The sequence below is a fragment of the Carassius carassius genome, chromosome 16, assembly GCF_963082965.1.
Source record: "Carassius carassius chromosome 16, fCarCar2.1, whole genome shotgun sequence".
Classification (NCBI taxonomy): Eukaryota; Metazoa; Chordata; class Actinopteri; order Cypriniformes; family Cyprinidae; genus Carassius; species Carassius carassius.
In genome coordinates this window covers 17,307,807-17,322,503 of record NC_081770.1, presented here as the reverse complement: position 1 = coordinate 17,322,503, position 14,697 = coordinate 17,307,807, and the positions used below count along the sequence as shown (strand labels likewise).

The 14,697-nt window shown below is 37.9% G+C and overlaps 2 long non-coding RNA genes across 2 annotated transcripts; both read left to right on the top strand.

The window, feature by feature from the left end:
* Nucleotides 1-253: 253 nt before the first annotated feature.
* LOC132159117 (uncharacterized) lies at nucleotides 254-2,804 on the top strand. The gene is made up of 4 exons (XR_009437787.1): nucleotides 254-459; nucleotides 1,457-1,517; nucleotides 1,840-2,555; nucleotides 2,641-2,804. It is a non-coding gene; the product is annotated as an uncharacterized LOC132159117 (long non-coding RNA).
* A 9,661-nt stretch (nucleotides 2,805-12,465) lies between these two features.
* On the top strand, nucleotides 12,466-14,451 carry LOC132159116 (uncharacterized). The gene is made up of 3 exons (XR_009437786.1): nucleotides 12,466-12,576; nucleotides 13,363-13,897; nucleotides 14,280-14,451. It is a non-coding gene; the product is annotated as an uncharacterized LOC132159116 (long non-coding RNA).
* Nucleotides 14,452-14,697: the final 246 nt, after the last annotated feature.

The window sequence follows — 14,697 nt, the reverse complement described above, 5'->3', positions numbered from 1 at the left end:
TCGTCTTTTCTCACCCGAATTGCTCCACAACTTGTAACATTGTAAATCAATATTTGGAGGTGATAAATGCTATATTAAGGCAATTATAAAACAGCATTTTATGTGTGTTCTCCAAGACTGTCAATCAACATTAGTCTGTCACCCACATGATAACGCAAGGACATCTCTGCCAAAATTTTGTCCACATGCTTTCAGAGATTAGATTATAAAGTTTATAATATATTTTTCATACATGAGTGCTATGACCCAGAATCTGCCCCACCTAAATTAACGGTAAGGAGCCACTACTGGTGGTGTGTTTTCTCACATTTGCAATGATCTTGTGTACTGGCAACGCATTTTCTAGATAAACTGAACACTTCATGTCTCTTTTCGGTTGAGACGTGCAGCACAGCCACCTTGAAACTTGAGGAAGGATCCGAAAGATACAGACAACACATCCTGAAAGACAAGACCAGAGTAAGTCTAAAAACATATATTCACTTTTAAATAAACTCATTGGAATATCAAGATGATGAAATTGGTATTATATAATACTTTCTTTCTTATAATAATAATAATAATAATAATAATGCATTTTATTTATCATGTGCTTTTCTTAACCCAAAGCGCTACAATTACGGGCATGAGCAACAACAAGCTTAGGTTTCATAATCCATAGTGCAACAACATGCATAATAAAATAACAGCAATAAACACACAATAAAAAACTGTATAGACATACTCAGTTACTGTAAGCAATTTACAGATAAGTCTTTAAAAATTTCTTAAAAAAAATTTGGATGTTCTTTGGATGTTTTGTATGTTCAGATATTCATATAACAAAATATATTCAAATTCAAACCTAAATAGGGCCATAGTAGTATAGTTAAAGTATGATGTAAAGTTCACTTAAAGAAAACTTATAAGTATACTTGCAGTATAAAACTACTAAACTAGTAGTTTACTGAGACTATACTTCAAAGTGAACACAGTGTTTAATTAGTAAACTGCCAGTAAACCTATAACTTCACTTTATTATAATTGCAGTACAAACATAGATGTTAACTTGTTGTGTACTCAAAGTTTGCTACTGTAATACTTAAAGTACACTTAAAGTATACTTTTATGTACTAGAAAGTTGGCCAGTTTAGTCCCAAGGAGTACTGAAACAGTACACTTACAAGTATACTACTAGAACACTGATATTTATATACTTGCTACTGTACATAAAGTATACTTAAAAATATACTTCAACTTTACTTAAGTATACTTAGTAAAATAAACTTGAAGTATACTACTTTTTGGGATGTCTTTACTGAAAACCATTCTAAACTAGCTGCAGAACATGCTGGCCATCAGTGATTTCTTCACTGTTTTAAATATTAAAAAATAGTAAATATTATCCAAAACTAAAATCAGGAGTTGACATATTAAAACACAAAGTGAAAAAAAGCTTTCTCTGATCAAATTTCAGACTGCAGTCTTTGGACTGCTGAACAAAAGATCAGACTCACAGGAGTATTCTTGTGTTACAGGTAAGTGTGATATAAAAGATATTTGGGTATCTGGTTGCTGTGTATTTTTGTATGTTTCAATTTCTTGATCTGATAACTGTGGTAAAATCTAACATTGTAAAAGCATTATATCAGTTTACGTGCCACTTTTGTTATAGGAATGCTATTGGGATAAACTGTATTTTGGCTTCCTAACACTGATGTAACCTTGTTTCTTAAAGCTTATACACAAACATAAAATATAATTTTTGTTCTGCAGTGTTGACTGTGTGCATATTAAATAAACAATGATTTCCTTATTCATACAGATATAAAAAGTAATTGTTATGTTCTCCATTTATAGGAATCGGCACCATATACAGATCTTGTGAACTGGAATACAGACTTTAAGAGACAGAAGCAGCCAAAAGTCAAGTCAACTTTTTTTTTTTTACTGCACTTTTTACAATACTGATTGTTTCAAAACAGCTTTACTGTGTTAAAACAGAAAATTGTTTGTCAATAATGCAAGGGGTCAATAGTGTCCGGGAAACGGCATCAAATCTTCCCTCAAAAACATCTAGAGATCGAGCTCTTCTAAAGCAAGTACATACATTTCTGTCTGAATCTAAAGTTTTCAGCTCTTTTCCATTGAGCCTTTTGTTACTTCCATTGGAGGAGTTGATTGAAAGGGAATTATTTATATGCCCGTGTCGATCTGATCTTAATAAACTGGTAACATCTTTCATTTTAATTGGACCTGCACTTTTTATGTGTGCTTTAATGTATTTCCTTTTAAGACCTTTTAGACTTACGTGTTGCTGTGCAAGTAAGTGTATCAAGAAGAACAAGAATGAAAATAATTGTTTCAATGCTTTTTTATCTTGTCTGATTCCACCTGTAATGTGGATCGTCTTATTTTTACTTGATGGTGATTATTTTGCTTGTGGAATGACAGACTGGAGTGGAGTTTATAAGTTTGATAATCAGCTCAAAAGGTCTTGGTGTAAACCTACTGAAGAGACACGAAATGAAACAATTCTACAAGATATGACGCGCACATATATTCATTGGTCTCAGGTAAATATCATGTACTGTGTGGGGTTATCCTGTCTATATCAGAACAGGAATATTAAATCCATTATCTGCATTGTTTGTCTTTCAGTTATCAGGTTATGCCGTGCTCTCTATCTTCAGCGCACTGGTCATTGTCTTCGTGGGTATTTATGACTGCTGCTGGAAACTGTTTTGCAAACCTCAAGAACAGACTGAACACACAGAATCTGCATCACCTAATGCTTAATGCTTAATGTCCCCTCCACTCCAACTGTAAAAAAATAATAATAATAATAATAAAATAAAATAAAATAATGTAAAAATGTTAAACATATTTTTTCTATTTCAGACTGTCAAGGTTTATGCACATAATTATGCATTCTTTTAAGTGTTTTAAGATTAAAAGAGATTTCCTTTTTTTTCATGAAATGCATGCAAGTGTCTTAGATTTAGTAGAAAGAAAATGTTGTAGAAGTTAACAGGGCATATATAAATTCATATAATATTTGCATCAGCACTTTTTATTCCTGAGTGTTTTTTTGTTTTTGTTTTTTTGCAGAATGTGAAACTGCCTTTTTATTTTACACAACTCAGACAATGTGAGAGGAAATTTATTGCAGGAAAGTTTACGTGTGAATATTTTGCATTTGCACATTTGTAAAAGTATATCTACTAAGAAAAATAAATTACATTTTTAATGTATGCATTTTAATGTATTGAAATAATCTGTTCCTGGATCTGCTTCATTGTTAGTCATGGGTCAACATTCAGATCAGCCGATTAGATCTGAGAGGAAAGTTTACAGTTAATGTCAAGTTTAGGTTAACAAATCAGGACCGATTTCTTTATTTATTTATTTATTTGGACAGGGATATATCTATATTAATAGTAAATTCACCCTAACTGGTTGCAACACAAATAGAAAACATGTACAGTTAAAATTGAGCACAGGATCTTATTTATTCCTGATTAATTTGATTGAATTGAGTTCCCTTTCAGTCGGTCACTCTCGACGCCACGTCGGTGACCGACGAATATGGGAAATCGCTTCGATAGACCAATCTACTTCGAGTGTAAACTAAACGAGCCAATGCACATCGGCATGCAATTATTGCATCCAGCTGCCGCTGATCACTGCGTGAGTATAAGAGGGCAGCAGGTGCAATGCATACCAGCTTTTCGCTTCGGAGCCGAGCGTTAGTATCGCTCTGCTCAACTGTGTCTGCTGTGAACTACGAGTTCAGCACGCTCTCGGAAGCTTCGTGTGTTGGCGAGACGGCGCTTCAGCGGCGGTCGTTCCTGTGTCGAGTGGATTGCACACTTCAGGCTGCACTACCCCTGTCGTATTGCAAACGGCCAATTCCCCTGTGCGCCTCAGCACTAAAAGACCATTTCCTAATGAGCAAATTTCTCTAAAAGAGCTTCATGGGTGCGTCTTTGTAAAGACGACGGATCATCCTTATAAGGATGCCGTTTCACCCGTGCGTTTCTGGGTGCGGTCATTACCTGGCAACGGATGATGGTCACGATCGCTGCCTCACGTGTCTGGGCGTCGAGCACGCTGAGGTGGCTTTCGTGGATGAGACCTCACTCATCAGCGGGCGGTTCGAGAGTGTCAACAAAGGCCCTACTCACGCACCCTCTGCCAACCCGTGGAACCAGGTGAGCCCTGCACCCCACCCTCGCACCACACTCCGGCCTGCCCACAAGCCGCCCGGGTACCTTCATTGTACCCAAGAAAGGCGGTGGGTTACGACCGATCTTGGATCTGCGAGTTTTGAAACGGGCCCTCCATCGGCTACCATTCAAAATGTTGACACAGAAACGCATTTTCGGGTGCGTCCATCCCCAAGATTGGTTTGCAGCGATCGACCTGAAGGACGTGTACTTTCATTTTTCCACCCTTCCGCACCACAGACCTTTTCTGTGGTTTGCGTTTGAAGGACTGGCATATCAGTACAAGGTCCTGCCCTGCAGGCTGTCCCGGTCTCCCCGTGTCTTTACGAAAGTCATGGAGGCAGCTCTCGTTCTTAGACGATTGGCTGATACTAGCACAGTCTCGAGATCAGTTGTGCGAGCACAGGGATGTGGTGCTCCGGCACCTGAGCCTGTTGGGCCTTCAGGTCAGCTCGGAAAAGAGCAAACTCCCGTGGAGGATCTCTTTTCTCGATATGGAATTTGGATTCGGTCGAACAGACAGCACGCCTCACAGAGGAACGTGCGCGGTCGGTGCTAGCCTGCTTGAATACGATCAAGAGCAGGACAGCGGTCCCACTGAAACTCTTTCAGAGGCTCCTAGGGCATATGGCGGCCGCAGCGGCACTTACACCGCTCGGCCTATTACATATGAGACCGCTCCAGCACTGGCTTTATGGCCGAGTCCCGAGGTGGGCGTGGAAGCGCGGCACTCACCGGGTCCAAGTTACACCGGCCTGTCGCCAAACCCTCACTCCGTGGTCAGATCTTGCATTTCTCCAGGCAGGGGTGCCCCTAGAGCAGATCTCCAGGCATGCTGTGGTTTACACGGATGCCTCCACCACCGACTGGGGGGCCACGTACAATGGGCATGCAGTCTCAGGGGTTTGGACGGGCCCGCAGCTGCAGTGGCACATCAATTGCCTAGAGTTGCTAGCAGTACACCTTGCCTTGAACCGTCTCAAAGGTCTCTTGTGAGGCAAGCATGTGCTGGTCCGAACGGACAACACTGCGACCGTTGCGTACATCAACCGACAAGGTGGTCTGCGCTTCTGTCGCATATCGCAACTCGCTCGCCACCTCCTCCTTTGGAGTCAGAAGGTTCTGAGGTCACTTTGTGCCATTCACGATTATCCAATCTCACCCAGTGAGGTAGTGTTTTGACAACGGTGAGTGGAGCTACTTATTCTGAGCCCCGGCCTACACCTAATAGGGGCACAGGGGGCTTGCACAGGGCACTGGAAGGGGCAGCACCCATGGCGCTTTGATTGGGATCGCATATTCGTCCGTCACCGACGTGGCGTCGAGAGTGACCGACTGAAAGGGAACGTCTCGGTTACGTATGGTAACCCTCGTTCCCTGAAGGAGGGAACGGAGACGCCACGTCCCGTCGCCATGGTTGCTGTACCGCCGCTGAGCTGCCGGGTCCCCGGCTCAGCTCCTCAGCGAAAAACTGGTATGCATTGCACCTGCTGCCCTCTTATACTCACGCAGTGATCAGCGGCAGCTGGATGCAATAATTGCATGCCAATGTGCGTTGGCTCGTTTAGTTTACACTCGAAGTAGATTGGTCTATAGAAGCGATATCCCATATTCGTCGGTCACCGACGTGGCGTCTCCGTTCCCTCCTTCAGGGAACGAGGGTTACCATACGTAACCGAGACGTTCAGTGGAACAAGTCTACATTACTCTCACTCCAAAGGAAAGGAGCTAACTCAGAATCATATCAATAGCGAAAAGTTTAGTGTCCTTTTTTAAACAAAGAATTCCTTGCCTCATGGTTTACGATAAATAACATATCAATTGTTGAAAGTGAGACATTTTGAAATGTCATGACAAATATTGGCTCATTTTGGATTTCATTAGAGCTACACATTCCAAAAAAGTTGGGACATGTAGCAATAACAGGCCAGAAAAGTTAAATGTACATATAAGGAACAGCTGGATGACCAATTTGCAACTTATTAGGACAACTGGCAACATGATTGGGTATAAAAAGAGCCTCTCAGAGTGGCAGTGTCTCTTAGAAGTCAAGATGGGCAGAGGATCACCAATTCCCCCAATGCTGTGGTGGAAAATAATGGAGTAATATCAGAAAGGAGTTTCTCAGAGAAAAATTGCAAAGAGTTTGAAATTATCATCATCTACAGTGCATAATATCATCCAAAGCTTCAGAGAATTTGGAACAATCTCTGTGCGTAAGGGTCAAGGCCGGAAAACCATACTGGATGCCTGTGAACTTTGACATTTAGTGTCAGTAAACTACTAGTTTAGTAGTTTTATACTGCAACTATACTCATAAGTTTTCTTTACATCTTCCTTTAAATATACTACTATGTCCCTATTTAGGTTTTACTTTGCATATATTTTGTTATATGAATATATGAAAATTCGAAGCATCCAAAGAAAGAACAGGGTATCTGCTTGTAAACAAAAACATTTTATTCTAGCTTCATGCAGTCTTTTTAAAAACACTTTAATGTGGGTAAGTTTCATGAAAAATAAAGAAATGACATTATGAACAAAAAGTTGAAAAAAAGACTATGAATTGGAATCAGAATAATAATCAAAACATAGATGGAGTAAGTCAACACCCCAAAGCTTATTATTACCTCTTCACCGGTCGACATTTTATTCCATAACGTTACAGCTTTGATGCTGTTTCATGTCAGATGATCGCGTTACATGTGTTAGTATCAAGTGTTTATTTTTTCTTCTTCACTTGTGTTTTTTGGAAATTCTGAGCAGAAGATGTGTACTAGCGCCATCTAACGAATAATGAAAAGACGGAGTCTAGGAGTATAACAAATATATTTAGACTTTTTGTAAGTATCAGTCAAGTATACTTAAATGTCATTTTAATGTGCGATGTGCGATAATTTTCTAGATTCATTTACAATTAAGATTGAGAATCTTAGAAGAATTATCCCACAAATGAGCGGTGACTCTTTGGGCCATGTTACACAAAATCCAGCTTTAAATCAGTTTGAACATATTTCAGCAGCTGCTGGAAACGGTAAGCAGACTGAAACCTACTGGGTCAGCTATAGATATGGTTCCTCCATGGTTTTTAAAAGAAAACATTGAGGTTATTGGACCTAGTATTCTACAGATTGTGAATAAAAGCTTGAACACAGGTACTTTTCCAAGCATGCTGAAGCAGGCCCTGGTGCAACCTATATTAAAAAATACCTAACTTAGATCTAACTGACTTGACCAATTTTAGACCGGTCTCTCATCTTTCATTTATGTCAAAAATCAGTTAAATGAGTTGAAATCAATTACATGTATACTTAGAACAGAGTAGTATTGGTGAAGTTTACCAGTCTGATTTTAAGAAGCATCATTCCACAGAGACTGCTCTTGTAAAAGTGTTCAGTGATTTGCTGATGACAGTGGATGCTGGTGATTCAGCAGTGTTAGTTTTATTATACTTAACTGCGGCTTTTGACACAATAGATCACACGGTAATGCTTTCACGGCTAGAGGAATATGTAGGGATTCAGGGGAAGGCCCTAAATTGGTTTCAGTCTTACCTGACTGCCAGAACCATGGCAGTGAGACTGGGCATGTACACATCGAGATCGACATTACTTAAATGTGGTGTGCCACAAGGCTCTATCCAAGCCCCTATGCTTTTTTTCTCTTTACATGCTCCCATTAGGAGACATTTTTAAGAAGTACGGCATCACATTTCATTGTTATGCAGATGACTTGCAAATATATTTACCGTTACAAAATGGAAATAATGTGCAATCTCTAATGTCTTGCCTGTCTGATCTTAAATCATGGCTTGCTTGTAATTTTTTATACCTCAATGAAAAAAAGACAGAGGTTGTAGTGTTTGGCCCTTGAGGAAACAAAGGCGCAGCAGAGTTCAATTTCGGATCATTTTCATTATATGTGAAAGACCGTGTTAAAAACTTGGGTGTTTATATTGATAGCGCACTGAAATTGAATGCACAGGTAAATTATGTGGTCAAGTCAAGTTTTTTTCACTTGAGAAATTTGGCTAAAATGAAATCATCTTTGACACATAAGAGCCTTGAAATTGCAATCCATGCTCTTATATCCTCAAGACTTGACTATTGCAATTCTTTATATAAGGGTATTAGTCAAGCATCTATTCAACGGCTACAAAAGGTACAAAATGCTGCAGCGAGATTATTAACTAACACTAAAAAACGTGAACACATCACTGCATCCTTGGTCCATTTACATTAGCTCCCAGTACAATATATAATTGATTTTAAACTCCTTTTATTAGTGTATAAATCTCTTCACGGCCTTGCACCGACTTATTTATCAGATTTGTTAATAGGGTACAAGACAGGTAGAACCTTGAGATCTTCAACTCAAAACCTGTTAAAAGTTCCGAGGACCAAGCTAAGCCAGAACAGGGATCGTGCCTTTGGGGTAGTTGGTCCAAAACTTTGGAATAGCCAAACATAGTACATGTTTTTAAAGTACAACTTAAAACACACTTGTTTGAAATGGCCTATTCATCTATTTGATGATAATGATTATTATTATTTATATATTTTAATCAGTTTGTCCTAATATTGTTGTATTGTTTTATTGAGATGGTGTAAAGCACATTGGTCAACATGTGTTGTTTGAATGGTGCTATATAAATAAAAGTGACATTGACATTGATATTGAAGTTTTTCTGAGGAGTACATAAAGCCCATTTCTGAGTATTGCATAAAAAGTAAACTAAAAGCATACTTTCCTATTTCTAGTTTAAAAGAAGTATACTAATAGCACACTTAATAAACTTCTGTTTTGTAAAGGTAGCACTACAAATAGGCCTCAGGTAAGCCATTTTGAGAACTTTGCAAGCATGGAGGCAATGAGAGTCAGAGTAAGAGGAGGACAAAGAGAGAGAGAGTAGTGGAAGAGGACAAGGACCAGTGTGGAGATGTGTATCAAATGACATCAGGACTACTCCGGTGGACCATGTGATGAATAATGGTCTGTCCATGAGGGAGGCTGGGCAAAAAATCCACCCTAAGTATTACTGTACTAACAGGGTAGTGCTTTGGAGTATATGTAAAGGAATACCATTGTGATGTTACAGTACTGTATACAGTTTGAAAAGACAGTATGTGAAAAAGAACCAAACCAATGTTATCGTGTGGTGGCATTTTCTACAGAATGGTTGAATAACCTCCTCAGGGTGGAAGGGAACGGCTCTTCACTCAACAGCAAGAGCTTGCCATCATTGAAATGCTGCAAGAAAATAATGCAATCCATCTTTGTGCGTTGCAACAACGCATTATTGCAAATAGAAATGTATTCAACAATATCAACAGGGTCAGCATTTCTACACTAAGTTGCATCCTACAGAAACATAACTTCAGAATGAAGCAGCTGTACAGGGTGCCATTTGAGAGGAACAATGTCAGGGTCAGGGATCTATGCCATGATTATGTGCAGGTATGTATCACTTAACTTTACATACTATATATTGTGAAGTGGGAATGAAGGTTTATGCTGCCACTTGCCCTGGCTGTAGCTTGTAGTCTTTGTCTATACTGACCCAACCCAGCCCCTACTTACAGTATGTGAAAATATAGACATTGTAGTTACTGTATGTATTTTCAGTAACACTTCTCAGTATTTTTTGTTACTGACAGTTCTGGATTTTGATGCCGCCAAACTGCCACATGAGTTCATCTATGTGGATGAAGCAGGTTTCAATCTGACCAAAACCAGGTGTCGGGGCTGTAACATAGTTGGACAAAGGGCTGTTGTAAATGTCCCTGGGCAGTGTGGGGGAAATATCACATTGTGTGCTGCAATTATTGTCCAAGGAGTCCTGCATAACCATGCCACTCTAGGTCCCTACAATACAGGACAGATCATTGCATTTCTAGATGCACTACATGCAGTTGTGCAGGACAGCCCAGGTTTGTTGTCATCTGGGATAATGTTAGTTTCCACCGGGCTGCTCTGGTTTGAGAATGGTTCAACAACCATAATCATTTCACACTTTTATTGCTGCCCCCTTACAGCCCTTTTCTAAATGCAATCAAGGAATTATATGATCAGCAACCATATGCCCGCATTACTCTTCTGCAAGCAATGGAAGAGGCATGTGGAGACATTTAGGTTGGATCAATCCAAGGGTGGATTCGGCACACAAGGCGTTATTTTCCCCGATGCCTAGCCCACGAGGACAGCGCCTGTGATGTTGACGAGGTCTTGTGGCCAGATCCAAACAGAAGGTGGGATCCATAAGCCCCCCAAAGTTGTATTTTTTCTAGACAAAAAGGAAAAAAAACAAGATCCAACCTTGACAACATTCTCAAAGCTTTATTGTTTCTCTCCTCATCCTCCACTTCTTACATGTATTCTTCCTTCTATCCTTCTCAGATTGTTTCCATGTATTGCTTGTATCATCATTCAGTCACCTGTTCCACTTTTGCACTCTGAACTTGCTCAGGTTTTGTCCACTTGGTTTGATCACATCATTAGAAACAAGTGTGAACAATTTTGTAATTTTGTGTGTAAACGATGACAACTGTGCTTTAGTTGTGGTTAACTTTTGCCGCTTGTCTTTAGCATTTTGTATCACAAATACATCACAGTGTTTAAGTGAATGAGAACAAGTTTAAAGTTTTGCAAAAAGAATACCTGAGATTTACAAAAAGAGCCTAACTGCCTGAAAGTGTTAAAGGTTTAACAGAAAGAGTGCTTTATTTGACAAATTGTTTTAAGCTAGTGAGAATTTGGTTCAACAGATTGGGGTTTAGTGTTTTAGTAATTCAGAATTTATTTTATTTATTTGTTTATTTAAATATTTATTTACACTAACGGACAGTATGTTCCAATGTGTGTGTTATTGTACTCTATATTCTGTTTGGTTTTTGAACTCTTTTCTTCTAGTGCTTTTCATCTACTGTAATATTTCTTTACAGTAGTGTAATGAAAGTAAACACCCCATCTATGTATGTCATATACTGTAACAGAAATTGACAAGCAAAGGGATTCCTATTTCCCAAAAGGAGGCTTTTGTAACAGTGTTTTGAATATATCTCACTAGTGTTCTTTAGGCAGGAAAATAATCTGTGTATTTGACAGGTTTGTGTATCACCAAAAGGCCAAAGTTTGAATCTTACAAAAGAGAATTTTTTTTGACTAAACTACTTGATTTTGACCTGGAAGTTTGCACAAATTGGTATGTATTTTTGAGATTGTGTTTATAGTTGTGAGAAAATGGCAGAAAAACTTCCAGAAAAACTGTATTAAAGTGCATGGCATGCAAAGCACACATATATATTTGGACACCACAATAAACTTTATAAAACGTACAACCGTATTTGTTCCACATTTTAAGGGAAAAAAAATGTCAGAAAAAGTCTTAGATATGGATGGTTTCAATGCCCTGAAGGAGAATATGATTATGGCCTAAAGCTCTCATTTCTTGTCTTATCCCATCTGTGATGTGAATGGTCATGTTGTTAAAATATTGTGATTATGTTGCTTCTCGCATGACAGACTGAAAGCAAGTTTATGTTCTTGATGTGTGACACAATGGTGTAAACCTGTGCAAAGTATGTAAAATGAGACCGAGACTCAAGATTTGACTTGCAAATTAATCACAGGTAAATATCATACTATGCATACTACTACTACTGTATGAGCTTTTATTGTCAAGAGTGTACAGTGCTCTATTCCACCTTAAATACCACGACTGAGGTGCAAGGAACAGAACCCCCAACTGCAGCAAGAATGGCTCCCCACTGCTTTGGGTGTGCATTCGTATGTGTGTGTGTGTGTGTGTGTGTGTGTGTGTGTGTGTGTGTGTGTGTGTGTGTGTGTGTGTGTGTGTGTGTGTGTGTGTGTGCGCGTGTGTGTGCGTGTGTGTGCGTGTGCGTGTGTGTGCGTGTGTGTGTGTGTGTGTGTGTGTGTGTGTGTGTGTGTGTGTGTGTGTGTGTTCACTACTCACTGCTGTGTGTGTAAACATGGCCACACAGCACTTTCACTTTCACTTTTTCACCTTTCAATGTTATAGCACAATTTAAATATTAAATTAGTTCTGTCTTCACAATATATCAGAGAGGAAAAGGAAAATAACATGAATTTTATCTGACATACAAATAACATTCAACTAATCGTTTTCTTCACAGACATCTATCTCTCTATCCCCCTGAGTGGCAGTCAACTATAACCTTATTTCTTTAGGTTTTGCATGCCAGAGCACAGTATTTAAATGAACAAAGCTGACCAATGGCAAGCAGTTCCATCTAAAGAGTGAAACTTCAAATTGGATAAAGAGAATGACAAAAAAACAACAACAACACATACTGGCACACAATATCACCTGTACGCATCACCTGTACAAGTAAGTAAAAAAAGAAATAAAAAATAATAATAATAATTAAATATAATAATAATAATAATAATAATAAAACCTGTAAATGTAATTTATTTTAATGTTACAATTTTACAGCCAAAAGCATCATCAAATCAACTTATGGATTTGAAAATACTGTAATATATATATATATATATATATATATATATATAGGTACATTTGTAGGCAATGATGTATGTAAAATTTCCATACCTAGAGTTTCAACTTGAAAGAGCTGTATTTCACTTACCTTCAATGTACCAGCTCGCTTTGCCTTTATGTATTTTATATACTTTTATGTTTACTCATTTGGTTTTGCTTTACCAACGAAAAATTTACAAAAGAACTCAAAATATTTATTTATCTATTTGTCTGTTTATCACGTTTTACATGTACACATTATTATTCAATTGTCTAATCAGTAAAATCATGCTAATACAGGTCAGGAGCTTTAGCATGGTAAACCTTGAAGCAGATGTGTTACAACAGCAGTAGACCACATTGGCTTCCACTACTGAGAACAAACAGCCTTACAATAGCTTCTTTACTGGCATGTATGGTTCCACAAAGAACCTTTAACATTTACAGAAACTTTCCATTGCACAAAAGAATCTTTAAAGTAAAAAGGATTCTTTAGAACAATAAAGTATTATTTACACTTAAAAAAGTTTAAAAAAAAAAACTATTAAAAACTATATTAGAGACTAAAATATTGTATTTTATGATGTAACAATTATGGTTTATTAATAATTATTGTTTTCTTTATCATTGAAGGAAATCTGTACACAATCAAATCTTTCAGAAGATGCTGTCGCCACAAGTTTTTTTAGGGAAAGTACACACATTTCTGAAAGGAACTGCAGTTTTTTCATTGTCTTTTCCTTTGAGTCTTTTGTTAATTGGATTGGAGAAGCTGACTGAAATAGAACTTTTTTCATGCCCATGCGTAGTTGAGCTAAATGCATTACTAACCACATCTATCTTCATTGGTCCAGCTCTTTTTACATTTACTTTAATGTTCATCCTTTTAAGACCTTGTAAACATGGGTGCAGTCGTTGTTGTGCAGGAGTATATGATGATACTCAGCAGAACTGCCCTAAAGCCTTTGCATCTTGTCTGATTCCACCTGTGATATGGATCTTCCTCTTGTTCCTTGATGGTGAATACTTTGCTTGTGGCATGACAGACTGGAAGGGAGTTTATGTGTACGATCAGGAGCTCAACAGGCCTTGGTGTAAACCTACTGAAAAAACACGAAACGAGACTGTGCTACGTGATTTGAATCGCAAATACATTCATGAATCTCAGGTAATAAAATGTACTGTATGAACTTTTCTTGATATACTGTATAGTATCATAATGTAAATAAGTATATCATTATTATTATAGTTCTATAATGGAAAGAGTGGAAAGGGTTAGTTCACAAAATGAAAAAACAAATTGTAAAACAACAGTACAAATAAAATGTAATCTTCAAAACGCAAATGAAGAAAAAAAAATAACATGTTGTAAAAGTACTTTATATGATGAAACAGGTTTGATTTAGGATTTTATTTACATATGAAAATTGGTCCACACCTATACAGAGCACATCAGATATAGTAAACAGAAGCTTATAAGTGCTTGTTTGATGTGCAAGAATTAATCACATTTATCACGTCATGTGACATTATTTATTTCTTTTCCTCAGCATGCAGGTTATGTCTGGATCACTGTCTTCAGTGTCTTGGTGATTGCCGTAGTGGGTATTTATGACTGCTGCATTAGTGGAAAATGTAAATGGTGCCCACGTGAACTGTCGTGCTGCTGCGGACAAATGATGGAGACACAGAGTGAGCAACAAGATTCTGGAGCAGGTTCTCTAAGCCAGTGGTTCCCAAACTTTTCCATTCCACGACCCACCTAGACAAGTGTAATATATTTCACGACCCACCAAAATATTAAAAAAAAAAAAAAAACAACGAGTGAAATTACTTTAAACCTAATCTTACTTAAAATTTTTATGACAGAAATTAAGTATTTAAGAAAAATAACCATTTTATTTTAGAGTACAACTGAAAATTTCACTACAAATTTACAAGTTTTAATTTTTGTTTACTGGCGTTAAA